Below are 16,558 nucleotides of genomic sequence, written 5' to 3'. Positions count from 1 at the left end.
CTAGTTTCAGCTCAAATGAGGAATGAATGGCAGGTACAAAATATCAGAGATGAGACTATGGAACCATTTTTGGAAAACTGCACATAGATGGATCTGACCAGTGCAGAACATTCCTGTAGGGGTGCAGATAGAGTCCACATCCTGAGAGAGAGGCCCGAGTACTATTCTAATATGGATTTTATTGTGATAGTTATGGGTTGCGGGAGACACAGAAGGATTTTTTTAAGCATGGAATGATTGGATCTCATTTGTTTCAGTAAGAATGTGGAAAGCAGGCAGCCCAGAGACAAAACTGGCTACAAGAAATCAGTTACAGGCCACAGCAATTAGTTTCTCAGGTTAAACGTTAAGGGTCTTGACCTACGGCGCTACAATGAAGACAGATGACTTTCTTGTAGGTAAGACAGTTGGGCCAAAGGTCTTGTTTTGATCTCCTATAAGAGACTGACCATAAGTCTCTTACTCATATACAGGGGCTCAAGATAGAAGAAGAAAGGAGTGTGTGTGTGTGTGTGTGTGTTTTCTAGGGCTTGGATAATGTGGCCGTTCTTTTTCTTTCTGTTTCCTAATAGACATTTCTTTTCTGAACAGTCCCAAGACTACGCATTCTAAATGATTGCAGATTTAGGAAAAATGCGGAAGAATCACTGGTCTCCATAGGCATCCAGCAGTCTACTTCTACACAGGACCCATGACTGGAATGTCAGGGTAGAAAGACATGCATTGATTTATATCCCCAGGCATGTTATATTACCAAGTCTACCTCCCATGTGTTCTAAAATCTCCATGTACTGTATTTCATGACAAGAGATGGGAGCAAATTTACTCTTAATCTTATCCATTCCACTGAATTAAATCATGCACTTTTGAAATATGCATCTTAGATTACTAACAATTTGGATTAGTGCTGTTTCCATAAAATGTGCTAATAATGAGTTATGTTTCAGAGAAAGAACTAATTCATTAAGCCTAACTGAGCTGTTTTAGAACCTCCTAAAAAGTGCAGATGAATGTGATTTCAGAATCATTTATTGTTAATGTGCAGAGCTAAATTTGTTGGCAAAATTCCTCTGGTATTCTTGGTGAATGACTCCAGGTGCAGTTATTAAGGTCAAATATTATGGTGTCACTGTCGAGATTTTTTTTTCCTATAAAAACTAAGGGAGGATTACATGTCTCTTAATATAGAGGTCCCTAAGGAACTATGTCCCACCTGCAGCTGTTAAAGCAAGATTCATCTCAATAAAAATGTGTGCTTATCAAAGTTCCAATAGTAGTGTTAAGAAAATCAGAGCCTCACCACTTACAAAATCATAAAATTTAAGGACTAGAAAGGAAGTTGCGTAACTTATTCTCTATTCCCTTGGCTCTAGATGAGATAATATATAAAAATGGTAGAGTTCCCTTTGGTAGGTGAAGGCCATCTGTTTGTAACACATCTCCTCTGAGGGTCAGGGTTGTTTCAGCTGAACTGGTGGGAACAGCAGCTGCCCCCTCTTTTTTTCACCATTCCACCTGAAACATTCTGTATTTGGGCACCTGCCAAAGATGCACATTTGGTCAAGAAGCACAAATTCCAAACAGAAGGACCATTTATCTTATCAAGGGTATTCAAGGATTTGTACTTTCCTGATTCAAGTTCTAAACAGGTTTATTTAGGGCCAGTAGGAGGATGACATAGGACAGTAAATTTTCCAAGACTGCTTTTCTCTAAAAGCCTGTTCCAGAGACAGACCTCTAGTTTGAATGCAATTGAGTGTGTATGACAAAAGGATTTTTATAAAAATAAGTCTAATCCTTCTCCTTTTTTACAATTAACAAACCCAGTGATATGAAATTATTCCCTTAGGTCATACAACTAGATAAAGGCAGACCAAGGATTAGAACTCAATTATTGCACATTGTCCAAATGTGGCTTGAATAATGGGAAATACTTCTGCTTCTAGTTCTCTTTCGGTGATTTTTATTTTCCCCTTCAATATTAGGGGGAAGGGGAAATTTGGAGAATTTAGCCTCTGGTTTGCAGGATTATTGGGACTTGGGGTAAAGGAAACAAAGGTTTACAAGTTGCTGAGTGACGGATGAATTGTTTTACTGCCTCAGACGATATGGCCAAATGTCCCAAAGATGGATATTCCTGTTTCCAAAAAAAAAGAAAAAAAAATCTCAGCAACACAAAGGAAAACGACACTGAATTCCCCCCATGATTTCTGTTGGCACTTGGTATCAGAACGGAGGACAAGACTGAACATGCATAACCAAGAGAATATGAGCTTAGAACTTTTTACAACTCTTCAAGAGTCTAGAGGAGGAACAAGGGAGAAGCAGCAATTATAGTTTCAAACTCCTGTGCCACTCTCTCTTTCCCAACCTTATAAAATAATCAAATGGACCAACCAGTCCTTTCCTAGTTCTGCTTGATATTTAATTTAGTAGGGACTTGTGCTAAGGGCTGCATGCTTAAAAGGATTTATGAGCAGGCTATTTGAAAGAAGCATTATAGTTTCAGGATTTCAACCCAAACCCACTAAAGAGTGATATTTCCTGCAATAAGGGAAAGTCCTGTGGAAATCAGAACTACTTAACCTAAAGGACCCTTTAGGCTTGTGTGTCTTCTGCCTATTTCCATCAGGACCACACATCATGAACACTAGAAATGTGGTTTAGAGTTGAGGCAGGGGAATTGGGGGTGAGCAGCAGAAGTTCAGTGATTAAAGTTGCTGAAAAAAAAATCACTTGGAACTTTCTGGGGTGTTGGCAGGTATTGGGAAGACTTATAAAGCCAGACAAGCAGCCAATAAATGGCTTTTAACCTTTCTATTTAAAGCATTTTAAAGTGATAAAGAAACCATAGACTGAGAAATGCTCGTCAGGTCTACTGGCCTTTTAAATATAAAGAATGGAATCTGGGCTATAGCCAAATCTGATGAACTTTCAAATAGCTATTTAATTGAAAAAAGAAAAAAACAAAGTTTTCTATAAATGAGAAAATCAGGAGGAAAAAAAATCTCTTCTGCAGCTCTAGAACACTAACCTGAATGGAGCTAGACCAGGCATCAGCAAACTACTTATGTACAGGACTAGACAGTAAATATTTTGGGGTCTTCAGGCTCAAACTATCACGTCTACTCAACTCTGCCATTACGGTGTGAAAACACCATAGACAACCTATAAGCAAATGGGCTTGGCTGTGTTCCAATAAAACTTTATTTATAAAAGTAGGCAGTGGGCTGAAGTTAACCCTTCAGGCTAATTGTAGTCTATGAACCTCTGGCCTAGACCTTGATGCCAGGCTGGCTACTTAGAATCCTAAGGGCATCAACACCAAGGGCCTGCTGGGTCAAGTGTGCACCCAAGATCAAAGAATAGGAACCAGCCACTCAGAGTGTGTTTGGTCTAAAAGGGTGGCTGGTTTCAAGATGAAAAAGTGACAAAATGCTTTTCAGTCTCACTATTCAATTGTGGGAACTATATTTCTTAGTCCTTCAGTGTTTTGTTTACATTAGCTTAACTGCTTAATCAAACATCTCCAACATTTCAATGGTTTAATACAGTTTATCAACCAAAAAAAAAAAAATCCTAAGGGCATCAAATTTTAAACGGAGATGTCCAAAGAAAAGGAATATATGGGTGTTCAATGGAGGTAATTGGGTTTCCGCAGATGCCTTGCTGACAGATGACAAATAAAACTTAGAAATATTCCTTGATTTTCTCTTAACTTAACCTTCTAGTTTTTTCTCCTGAAATACTGAAGGATTTATGGATTAAGGATCTACTTCTGATGTGGTCTGTTATAAAGCAATCTAATTTGTCAACCGTAAAAACTGGATATCCATACAATTCGAGAGAGATAAGCTAGTGATAAATCTAACCCACCTTAGTCTCCTAAAGGAAAAAAATATGATTGTCTGTTTTGTGTGCGTTGAGTTTGAGGAGTTCTTTATAGATCCTGGATATCAACCTTTTGTCTGTACTGTCATTTACAAATATCTTCTCCCATTCCGTGGGTTGCCTCTTTGTTTTGTTGACCGTTTCCTTTGCTGTGCAGAAACTTTTGATTTTGATGAAGTCCCAAAAGTTCATTTTCGCTTTTGTTTCCTTTGCCTTTGGAGACATATGTTGAAAGAAGTTGCTGTGGCTGATATCGAAGAGGTTACTGCCTATGTTCTCCTATAGGATTCTGATGGATTCCTATCTCACGTTGAGGTCTTTTATCCATTTTGAGTTTATCTTTGTGTACGGTGTAAGAGAATGGTCGAGTTTCATTCTTCCACATATAGCTGTCCAGTTTTCCCAGCACCATTTACTGAAGAGACTGTCTTTTTTCCCCTGTGTATTTTTTCCTGCTTTATGACCAGGAAAGAAGATTATATGACCATAGAGTTGAGGGTCCATATCTGGGCTCTCTACTCTGTTCCACTGGTCTATGTGTCTGTTTTTATGCCAGTACCACGCTGTCTTGTTGATCACAGCTTTGTAGTAAAGCTTGAAATCGGGTAACTGATGCCCCCAGTTTTATTTTTGTTTTTCAACATTTCCTTAGCAATTCGGGGTCTCTTCTGATTCCATACAAATTTTAGGATTATTTGCTCCAGCTCTTTGAAAAATATCGATGGAATTTTGATCAGAATGGCATTAAAAGTATAGATTGTTCTAGGCAGTATCACAGTTCCTAAGGAGTAACACGCAGACATGGGGGAGATGGAGAGAAGGGAGTTGGGGAAAATTGGAGGGGGAGATGAACCATGAAAGACTGTGGACTCTGAAAATCAATCTGAGGGTTTTGGAGGGGCGGGGGGTGGGAGGTTGGGTGAGCCTGGTTGTGGGTATTATGGAGGCACATATTGCATGGAACACTGGTATGGTACATTAACAATGAGTTCTGGAACACTGAAAAGAAATTTTAAAAAAAATTTTTAAATGTAAAAAAAAATACAATAATTATTTAAACTAAAAAACAAAAATCACAATTCATTTTATAAACATGAGGCATGGGAACAGCATTGAAATTAAGAGACTAACAGACTTCACTAACTTTTCTCAACCCTCTCCCATGAATCACCTTGCAAATTTGAAATGGGGGTATCACTAGCACATGCTTTAGAGTTTTTATTGGAGGAATTATGTCTTTAAAATTCATACACCATTTATCACTTTGTTTTATGCAGGGGAAAGGAACTGCCTAATGTCCATATGTGTTGTCATTGGTTAAGAGCTTTCCTTAGATATGATGATAAATCAGTCTCCAGCTGTGTGTCAGCAACACTGTCAGGCAAAGAAAAGGAGCCCCGGATGCTTTTCATATTTTAGGCTTCTCTTAAAATGAAGAAAATTTGTTTCATCTTCATAGAATCAAAAACCTTAAAAGGAGAAGCAGCTTTAGCAAGTCTTGCCCTTCATCACCTAAAATATGGCCCCTTGCATATATTGGTCTTCTTCTCAATGCTATAAAGGAACTTCTCCGACTGTGATAATAGTTCCTCTTAGTAGGGAAACTCCTCCAACTTTTTTGTTTTGCCTTTGCTATTCATAACCTCTGATTTATTCTAAAGAACTTCAAGACTTTTTTCCTGTAGACAGAATATTTATGTTTAATAGGCTTTCAAAATTGCAAATGAACAGAGTATTTTCACACAAAGAAATGTAGTTTGTTTTCCCCTATTTGTTGGAGAAGGCACAAGTTGGGTGGATTCCTAGATAATAGAAAAAATAACCCCTCTTTGCCCCACTACTGGTATCTGATCTTCATGTGCAGATTTTTTTTTTTATTGGACAGAAAGAGATCACAAGTAGGCAGAGAGGCAGGCAGAGAGAGGGAGAGAAGCAGGCTCCCCACTGAGCAGAGAGCCTGATGCGGAGCTCGATCCCAGGACCCTGAGATCATGACCTGAGCCGAAAGCAGAGGCTTAACCACTGAGCCATCCAGGCGCCCCATGTACAGATTATTCTTGATGCTTCATCTTCACAAGTGTCCTTGTATTTGCCCTATACACAGATCCCCTTGTTGTCTGGTCCCTCTTTAAAGGAATCATTTAACAGACCTGTAACCCCATGATACTCACACAAAGGGCAGCGCAGGGTGTTTCCATATTAAGAAGGCACAAAAACTATACCCTTTCCTGGGTATAGGGGGAAGAGATGGGATTCAGAGCTAGATCTTCATTCAGACAACTCTGAAATTAAAATTTGAGCTTCATCTGAAAAGGGAGATCATAACAACATGCACCTCAGAGGATTAAAGGAGATAATGCATGTAGAAATGCTTTTTGACTGTAAAGTACTAATCTGTTGGCCCAACAACTTTCTTTTTCGGTACTGGGAAAATCATCTCATGAACAGATCCCTACTCTCCTTTGAGCCAGACTGCCTTGGATAGGGTCAGATGTCAGAGCTACGGATCACTGGATTATCCTCAACGTTTTCCAGCAAGTTCTTTTGCCTTCCATATCCCTGTCCACAGATCACATTCATGTATGCTTCCTAGCCTAAACTGATGTTATCCTGAAACGCCTGGAGTAACAACATTCTATTTTGCCATATAGCCAGGGAGGAGGAGGAGGATGTAGATGGAGGCAAAGTAAGGGAACCAAAAGGTTAGAGAATAGAGTATTGGATGATGCTATGCCAGAATCGAACTGTCTCTGTAGAAGGGGAGTTTTCTCAAGCTATCCCCACTTAGAAATCGTTTAACTCAGTCCTACAGATCAGAGACCAAGAAGAAAACCGAAGCATTGCAGAAGGGAATGGCATGTGAAAGCTAATGGCGACGGGAAGTTCCCAAAATGGGGAGAAAGAGGTGAAGACTCCATGCTTCTACAGGGAAAGCTGAACAAACAACTCTCGGCTGTGAGATTATGTATCTTGTATACTTTAATATTCTCCAACAGTAAGAGGTATCTAGCCCAGCATAAGTTGTGTGAGGTAAGATCTGCCTAAGATCAGAAGTAACCCCTCCCTAACCATAAAGAAAGCCAAATTGGGACATCATAAGCCCCATTAACTTTTCCTTAGTGAAGAGGATTAGAGCTTAACCCTAGGCTCACCTTATAAGAAAACACATAAAACAATGCTGTGTAGAGTTTAATTTGATTTATATAGAAACGGTTATGCTCCTACAGTGAGTTTTGCTGCCTGCATATATATTTCTATAACGTCCAAAGAGTATTTTAAAAAATCACCTAGGTTAAAAGCAATCCGTGGTCAAACGTCTGGTGTCCAGAATGGCAAAGGAAGGAGCCCTAGCACTAAAAGAACTGTGCCATCACCTATTTTTTTTTTTATCTATTTTTGCCACATTTTATACTTAACTGCGAAATGGTCTTCCAACTCTCCTTTCCACATATTGTGAGAAGAAACCATTAGAGTTTGGAATTTTCAAATCATGGATGTTCATGGGTTGGGGCAGTGATAAGAGAAATATTTTTCAAATAACCTAAACTCGAAATCCTACAAATGAGAAGAGCTCTCAGCAAGAATTACCGAGAGAAAGAAAACAATTGTCTAAGGGGGTACGGGCTCTTTGATGAGCACATCCCAACTTCAATCCCGCTGTCAACTATATATATGCATTCCCCCAGAGACACTGCTTTTGTTGGGACAGACTGGAATTTTTAAACACGACTTGATTAAAACTAAAGAATTAGCAAAACACAAATGAAGGCACATAAATGTAAAAGCAAAATCAGCTTAGAATCCAGGGAGTCTAACAGGCATGGTACGATATACAGAATTTTTTTAAAAAATATGTAATTAGAACTCGATTAAAATGTTGGTTCGAGTATTATTAGCCATAAAATATTGGAATAATTCACTTCCATGAAAATAATTTCCTCAACTTAAAAAACAAAAGTGATAGTACTTTCTTCATGTTGCATCACATGATTCCATCTCCCAACAATAGCTGAATGATCTAGAGATTTACATTTGAACGAAGATAGACTAATCTAATGCACTCTTCAAACAACTGGGAAGTTTTTCATGGAGACATGAAGGTTTAAAGTCTATGAAAAACAATCGGAGGGGTTTGAAGTGGGGGGCGGGGAGGTTGGTGTACCAGGTGGTGGGTATTATAGAGGACACGGATTGCATGGAGCACTGGGTGTGGTGAAAAAATAATGATACTGTTATGCTGAAAATAAATAAATTTTTTAAAAATTTAAATAAAAAAAGAAAAGAAAGAGTGTTGCATGGAGCACTGGGTGTGGTGAAAAAATAATGAATACTGTTATGCTGAAAATTAAATAAATAAATAAATAAATAAATAAAGTCTATGAAGTGGAGTTAACATTGATAGCACGGAAAAGACCATAAACTCCTACACGGGACTGTTTTTAACCTTACTCCTCTGTAACTATGCCTACTTCCTGAGACATACCCAAGTACACTTCTAATAATTGTCTATGGATTGCAGTGTGTGTGCATGTGTGTGTGTGAGTGTGTATGCAGCCTTAGCAGCCATAAGATCCTTTTGATTCTTCCAATCAGAAGAAGAATCTGAATCAAAAAGAAATAGGTGTTAGGAAGAAGAATGCTGCAAGTAAAAATTTCTGAAGTGCGGAATTAGAGTAGCTCCCCTCTGATCCCGAGCTGGGAAGCCTATGATGTAATGCCACAGCAGCTGATTAAAAAATTCTTGGTTAGGGCCACCTGGGTGGCTCAGTGGGTTAAAGCCTCTGCTTTTGGCTCAGGTCATGATCCCAGGGTCCTGGGATCGAGCCCCACATCGGGCTCTCTGCTCAGCAGGGAGCTTGCTTTCCTTCCTCTCTCTCTGCCTGCCTCTCTGCCTACCTGTGATCTCTGTCTGTCAAATAAATTAAAAAAAAAATTTTTTTTTTTTTTTTAATTCTTGGTTATCCCAGCCCATGTGGCTTGGATGGCATGTGATCCAGGCTGGCCAACTGAATCATCAAATCTTAGAGACTCACCCAAAGTGATTAATTCAGGACAGGCTCATGACCGAAGTTGACTACATAATTCAACCCTAGGAGCATTGAATCTGGGGAAGAAAGAATGTCTGTCTGTCTACTGGTTCGTAAGGAGATGGATGGTAACACTGGAGCTACTAGTGGCAGTCTTGACACCTTACCTAGAGAAACTGCCTAGGAAGGAGTCACCAACGAGAGAAGCATAACCGAGAAGTAAGGTGAATGACACTTTGCTTGAGAATGTGGATCTAATCAGGCCTGAAATATTATCTTGGTACAAGTTCCTAGGGTCCTCCAAATTCTTTATATTAAGAATTTCTTCCTTTCATATCCTAGATAAATCTATGACTTACTAAAAGCTTTTGGCCCCAGATAAAATGCTGGCTGAAGAAACTTGACAATACAATAGCAACTTGGATGTTTGTGCAGCTGCTATAACGAAGATGATAATATTTAGGTGATTTCTAATTACATATAGGATTTGGAGTTTTTGTTCTGTTTGGTTTTTGTGGGGTTTTTGTTTGGGTTTTGTTTGTTTGTTTGTTTCTTTTGGTTTGTTTTGTTTTTGCATTCAGCCCCCTTACCTAAATACCTTGGCAAAGCTTGATGTGTTTGAGTTACCTAACTCATACACAGGTGATTCCATAGAAAAGAAGGTCCCTCTCTCCTAGGCAACCTAAAGTAAGAGGACTTATACCAGCCTGTCTTTCTGCTATTAGACCTGCTGGGAGTCACTCACTAGACGTGCGTTTTCTCATCTTGTCAGGGCAAAAAGATGACCCAACTTTTTTGAGGAATGAAGATCACAGACTGTCAGGACATCTTCACCATTTACTCGGCCATATTGGTGAGAATCTATCGACTCTTAATTGCCTTCTTGCCAGAATGCTTTATTCTGTTCCCTGTTTCTACGAAAGACAAGTGGTTGCTTTAAAGCTTGCGTATATTTTATCTGTATTAAGTGATTCTATTTCTATTCTCCACTTACCTAGGAGAAAAAGAATCTGTTCCATTTCCCAACGCTGAAATTAGAAAAATTTGTTTCTAATCCTACTAATATACAGACTTATAGCCTAGATTTTTCAGGCACACGAGCCATTAAATTCTCTTTGGTTCAAAGCAATTTGAATTGAATTTTCTGTAACTTACTACCACGAGAGCCCTGACTAACACACTACCTAACCCAAACATTAGGCTTATATGGCCTTGTAGTCCCAGGCAAGCCTGAGTAGAATCTGCATTTTTGTCCTCAGAGCTCCTTTTCCAATAAGTCTCCTGTGTCTTCACTCATCCTAGTCTTCACAGCAACACTGTAGTGCTATAAAGTGTCCATTAAAGGTGTTCATTTATAAAGTCAACCCAAATGAGTATTATACTGATTGGTTTTAAATATATATTTGGATATTCCTATAAAGATTGTTCACTTAAGGCTTGGAATGATACCCTATTCATCTTTATATGTTCCATACCTAGGAAAATACTAGACATGGATGCTAGTTACATGAATTAATGAAGCTGTAATGAATTAGAAAAATTTCACTGGGTAAGAGGAGGGGAACCGAGGTGAGAGACTGCTAATACAGAGTCCCTATAGGCTATATAAAATGTTGCATGAGAAAATTCTCATTTCCTAAGTACAAAAGGCAAAAATCATATCAACGAAGAAGAAAAAGGTTCACTTAAGGCTATACAAAAATCTGAAGCCCAAAAGAAGATAGAATTGACTGTGCTATAAGGAAGAAAAATAAAAGTTATATCTTCAGAAATTTTATCTGAAGAATCTGGACACCCTCAAATAATCATAGTAATCCAGGCAGGGGTAAAGCTTGGTTCTGCCCTGTTATGGAGGCTACCATGTACCTCTCAGGGTTCACAGCAGTCCCAGAACAGTCAAAGGGATCATAGCCAAGAAAGGACCATGTCTCCTTAAAGGGATGATCCCACCTCTTATATGTTCTTCCCTCTTCATTCCATACTCAAGTATCTGATTAAAGCAGAGAACATGGGGGAGGGGACAGTAAAAAAGACTTCTGAGCAAATAATTTCAAAGTATGTGTTAGGGAAAAAACCCTAGTCCTCAGATAGTCCTAAGCAACAGCTCCTTTATACCTGAACTAAAGCTTATTGCAATAGTTAGACTGCTTGGAAAGATAGGACTAAAGCAATTTTGTTTCCCTATCAGCCAAAAGGACACAACACTACTTATCCTGTCTCCTTACAGTTCTGATAAAACCCAATGACAAAATGAACTAATGTTTACAAAAGTACTTGGTAAATATGAATGAATTTTATTTTTTACATGTCCTTCCTTATGCCTCGATATACTGTCCTGGCTTTTAGGATTTGGCCCTGTATACATCAAGCACTGATGCTGAATTATTGGGGGAAGCTAATATGGCTGCAAGCAACAGCCCCCAAATCACAATGGCTTATCACAATTCCTCACTCACCTCACACTCCACCATGGGTCAGTAGGTGATTTTTTTCATCCCAGATTCTTTTATCTCACAGCTTCACTCAACGCTGGGTTCGTGGAGACCTCTCTTTTCTACCAGCAGATGGAGAAATAGAGACAGGACAACATACACGAGAATTTCATGGGCAAATACACATTTCTGCTCACATTCCCCCATACAGAACTCAATCACATTGTCATCTACAACTACAAAAGGATCTGGAAAGGATACGCATGTATCCTTTCATGTAGAGGAAGAGCAGAACGTGGACAGCTGTGAGCACTGGACCCCAGACACTCAGCCAAGGCATTAATGAACTTAAGAAATCCTCCATATTTTATTACATGAAAAGATCCAACCCATCTATCTATTCCCACAGCTTCTGGTTCAGAGACGCTCTATAAATCCTAACTAAATACACTGTCATCTACTTAAGACCAGAAACTTTTTTCACTTTATTCCCACAATGCTTAAATATAGAGGATATTCAAAATATGCTAGTTGAATTGCTGGAACTAGTCAAGTGCCTAACTCCACCTAACAAAGTATTCAAGTCCAAAATTATCAGTGGTTTCTTAAACACCTCCCACAACGCCAAGTTGCTGACAAGAAATGGTTGCTCAGCCAGAAAAGTTATTCTAAAAGTTAGGGCTTTCTCCTTTCCTCTTTCAAAACCAGAGATTTTCATGACTAACACAGAGCTTAGTACATAGTAAGCACTAATTATAAACGTAGTGAGTAAGCAAATGAGTGAGTAATTGAGTGAACTAACAGGCTATAGACCCAGGAGCTTTATACATCAGGTGAGTTTGCTATTCAATCATTCAAACATTTGGAAATCTGGAACTTCAGTTTTTTCCTTTTTTTAACCTCTAATTCTCTTGTAGGTTTTCTGGATCCACACGCATCTAACTGACTCACATTGATCTGTTTCATCTAACAGCTAGTTCCCTGTTACCCTGGTAGATGATAGAGATTCCAGTTTTAGTCCTTGACTGAACACTACGTCACTATGTTTTTCAGAAATTCAGTAGTTCCCAAGACTGCCACCTCTCCCCTCCTTGGAGTCACAGCCATCATTTCTCACTCATTGGAGACTTTGCTACCCACGCGTTAATCCAGCTCTGGGTCTTGTATCAGTGCCATCTTTCCAGTGGTCACAGAGCTCTTCATCTGGGGAGGGCTCTTCTTCTCGAATTGGCTGGCAACAGGATGCATATCTAGCCCATATGTTCTTTGCTACTTCTGACAGTCACTTTCACCATACACAAAGCAGCAGATAAATATTCCTGAGATTCCTGGTGAGCCTATTCTACAGGCAGCAGATACTAGTTCTAAGTGTAGGTCAGGTGCAACACTGAGCTACATTAAGTCATAGCCCCTGACATGAGAAAGCATCATCCAACGGGGAAAGAAAGATACTAAAAATACCTATTATACAATGTAATAAGTGTTATAAAAAATATATAAAAGAATATAGTATATAAAAGAAATGAACTTAATAAACTGCACAGGTTAAAAAAAAAAAATCCCAGCTCCAGCACTTACTGGCTGTGTGGCTTTGGCAAACTACTTCATTCTCCTACCCTCCGTTTCCTCATCTGTAGAATTTTAATAACAGTATCCACTTCATAGGGTTATAAAGAGGATTCAATGTGGGGTGCCTGGGTGGCTCAGAAGGTTAAAGCCTCTGGCTTCAGCTCAGGTCATGATCCCGGGGTCCTGGGAATGAGCCCCACATCGGGCTCTCTGCTCGGCGGGGAGCCTTCTTCTCCTCATCTCTCTGCCTGCCTCTCTGCCTACTTGTGATCTCTGTCTGTCAAATGAATAAATAAAATCTTTAAAAAAAAAGAGGATTCAATGTGTTAACATATGTAAAATATTCAGAATTGTACCTGATCTCAGCAAATACCTAATCAATGTTATCTACTGTCCTCATTAGTAGTTATTATTACTGTTCCTTCTAAAATACAATGAAGATATGGTGGGTGATATGCCTTAAATCAAGGCACATTTTATTTTTTTTTAGCATGGACATTGGTTGGATTCTACTCCAAGTCATCACTGAGAAATAGTACATGAGCCACATATGTAACTGAAAAATTTCCAATAGGCACACTTTAAAAAGTAAAAAGAAAGAGGTGCAATTATTTTAATAATAAGTTATTCAACCAATATGTACAGAGTATTAACATGTTAACATGCAATCAATATAAAAATTAATGAGATGTTTGTCATTGTTTTTTTGTTTTTTTATGTTAGTCACCATACAGTAGTACATCATTAGTTTTTGATGATGTAGTGTTCCATGATTCTTTGCTTGTGTATAACTCCCATTGCTCCATGCAATACATGTCCTCCTTAATACCCATCACCAGGCTAACCCATCCCCCCACACCCCTCTCCTCTAAAACTCTGTTTCCTGGAGTCCATAGTCTCTCATGGTTCATCTGCCCCCAATCCCCTCTCCTTCATTTTTCCCTTCCTTTTTTTTTTTTTTTAATTTTTTTCCCTTCCCTCTCTTAACATCCTCCATGCTATTCCTTAGGTTCCACATATAAGTGAAACCATATGATAATTGACTTCTCTACCTGACTTCTCTCACTTGACATAATCTCCTCCAGTTCCATCCAAGTTGTTACAAAAATTGGGTATTCATCCTTTCTGATGGCTGAGTAATATTCCATTACATATGTGAGCCACATCCTCTTTATCCATGCGTCTATTGAAAAAAATCTAGGCTCCTTCCACAGTTTGGCTATTGTGGACACTGCTGCTAGGAACACTGGGGTGCATGTGGCCCCTCTCTTCACTACATCTGTATCTTTGGGGTAAACATCCAGTAGTGCAATTCCTGAGTCACAGAGTAGCTCTATTTTTAACTTTTTGAGGAATCTCCACAGTTTTCAAAGTAGCTGTACCAACTTGCATTCCCACCAACAGTGCAAGACAATTCCCCTTTCTCCACAACCTCTCCAACATTTGTTGTTTCTTGCCTTGCCAATGTTTGCCATTCTAACTGTGTAAGGTGGTATCTCAATGTGGGTTGTTGTTTTTTGTTTTTGTTTTTGTTTGTTTATTCATGAGGGGGGGCAGAAGCAGAAGAAGGCTCCCCAAGGAGCAGGGAGCCCAATGCAGGACTCAATCCCAGGACCCCAGGATCATGACATAAGCAAAAGGCAGAAGCTTAACCATCTGAGCCACCCAGGCGCCCTCAATGTGGTTTTGATTTGAATTTCCCTGATGGCTAATGATGTTGAAAATTTTTTCATGTGTCTGTTAGCCATTTGTGTGTCTTCTTTGGAGAAGTATCTGTTCGTGTCTTCTGCCTATTTTTTTACTTATTTGTTTTTTGGGTGTTGAGCTTGAGAAGTTCTTTATAGATCTTGGATATCAGCCCTTTATTTGTAGTGTCATTTACGAATATCTTCTCCCATTCCATGGATTGACTCTTTGTTTTGACTATTTCCTTTGCTGTGCAAACACTTTTTATCTTAATGAAGTCCCAAACGTTCATTTTTGCTTTTGTTTCCCTTCCTTTTGGAGATGTGTCTTAAAAGAAGTTGCTGTGGCCAATGCTGGAGAGGGTACTACCTATGTTCCCCTCTAGAACTCTTATGGATTTTGGTCTCACATTGAGGTCTTTCATCCATTTAAAGTTTATCTTTGTATAACATGTAAGCAAATGGTCGAGTTTCATTCTGCTATGTATGGCTGTCCAATTTCCCCAGCACCATTTATTGAAGAGACTTTTTTCCATTGGATTTTTTTTTTCCTGTTTTGTTAAAGATTAGTTGACCGTAGAGTTGAGGGTCTATATCTGGGCTCTCTATTCTGTTCCATTGATCTATGTATTTGTATTTGTGCTAGTGTCATACTGTCTTGGTAATCGAGGCATATTTTAAATGAATATATGTTTTTGAGTTTTTAAAAGTGAGATGGGTCTGGAGGTATTTTAAAAGGCATCATATACTTCTAAGTATCATTATTTACTGAATTAGAATCCAGTAGATACTTATATACTTATAAGTATATGGTGCCTTATATTTGTACATTTATATGCATGTACTTATATAGAATCCAGGATATACTTATCAAAACTCAGTTTGTACTGACCAAGTACACTGCATTCATCGGCCCCTGGAATGGATCAGATAAGCATCAGAATTACGACTTTCTGAATTATTACTGCAGCATCCTAACTCATGAAGCCTTCCAGTTACCAAGAGAGCAGACTGCTTTCTCTGCTGTTCCTTTGAGCTGTAGATTCAAAAGTGAGATTCAGAGCTGAGTTGTTTGCAGAACAGGCAGGCTGGTGACCCTGCTGGGTAGCTATTCATATGATTTTATGGTACAGGGTTGTAGCCGGGGAAGAATTTAGTACAGGGAGGCCTGAGTCCATCACAGAGGAGGGAATTAGATATGGAGGGAACTGCTTGGCATCTGTCTCCCTGCTGGCCCAAGGGATTGGTTTTAAAATCCTATGGAGAGAAACTGCATCCAGAAGCCAGAATATCTGATACAGGACAGGTGATATTCTAGGAACAAAACGTGCTTCTTCAGAGGTTATGAACTGAGACAGAATTGGAGTGACTGCCATTTTTCATCACACCCAAGCCCACCACCAAAACCATGTTCTGCTGCCACACACCCAGGGCACTCTGAGTTCTCTTCCAGCACGGATGGCATCGAACCACCTGAGGCCACACTGTACTCAGAGTCAAGGCGAGGCAGCTGTAGAGCCAGTCAGAACCTCAACTAGAAAGCAGAGAACATGAGCAAACTTGTTTCAGAGTGCATGTGTGCAAGTCCTCACCCCCTGGGGACTCTCAGAACTAGGGGAAGCTTTAAAGGGGACTATAAATCTGTAAAATGGGAACAATCTGCATTTACTGAACAACCATAGCAGAAGTTAGGCCATTTTCACTACCCAGTAACTAGCAAGAGTGGAACTCAAATGGGCTTCTCCATCCAAGGACCAAGCATTCCCTTTTCAGAATCTCATACTGCCAAATCACTTCATACTGTGGCCACCATAATAGCTATTAATGGGGAAGAAAGCAATAGAAAAAAAAAAAAGAAAGAACTGTTGACCTTCACTTTACTCTAAACTAAATCATTGCAATGTTCACTCCTTCTGCCACATTCTGGAACACACAAACACATACCCACACCTAC

The sequence above is a fragment of the Neovison vison genome, chromosome 5 (assembly GCF_020171115.1).
Source record: "Neovison vison isolate M4711 chromosome 5, ASM_NN_V1, whole genome shotgun sequence".
In the NCBI taxonomy this organism is placed as follows: domain Eukaryota; kingdom Metazoa; phylum Chordata; class Mammalia; order Carnivora; family Mustelidae; genus Neogale; species Neogale vison.
Note: the sequence above shows the minus strand (reverse complement) of the source record.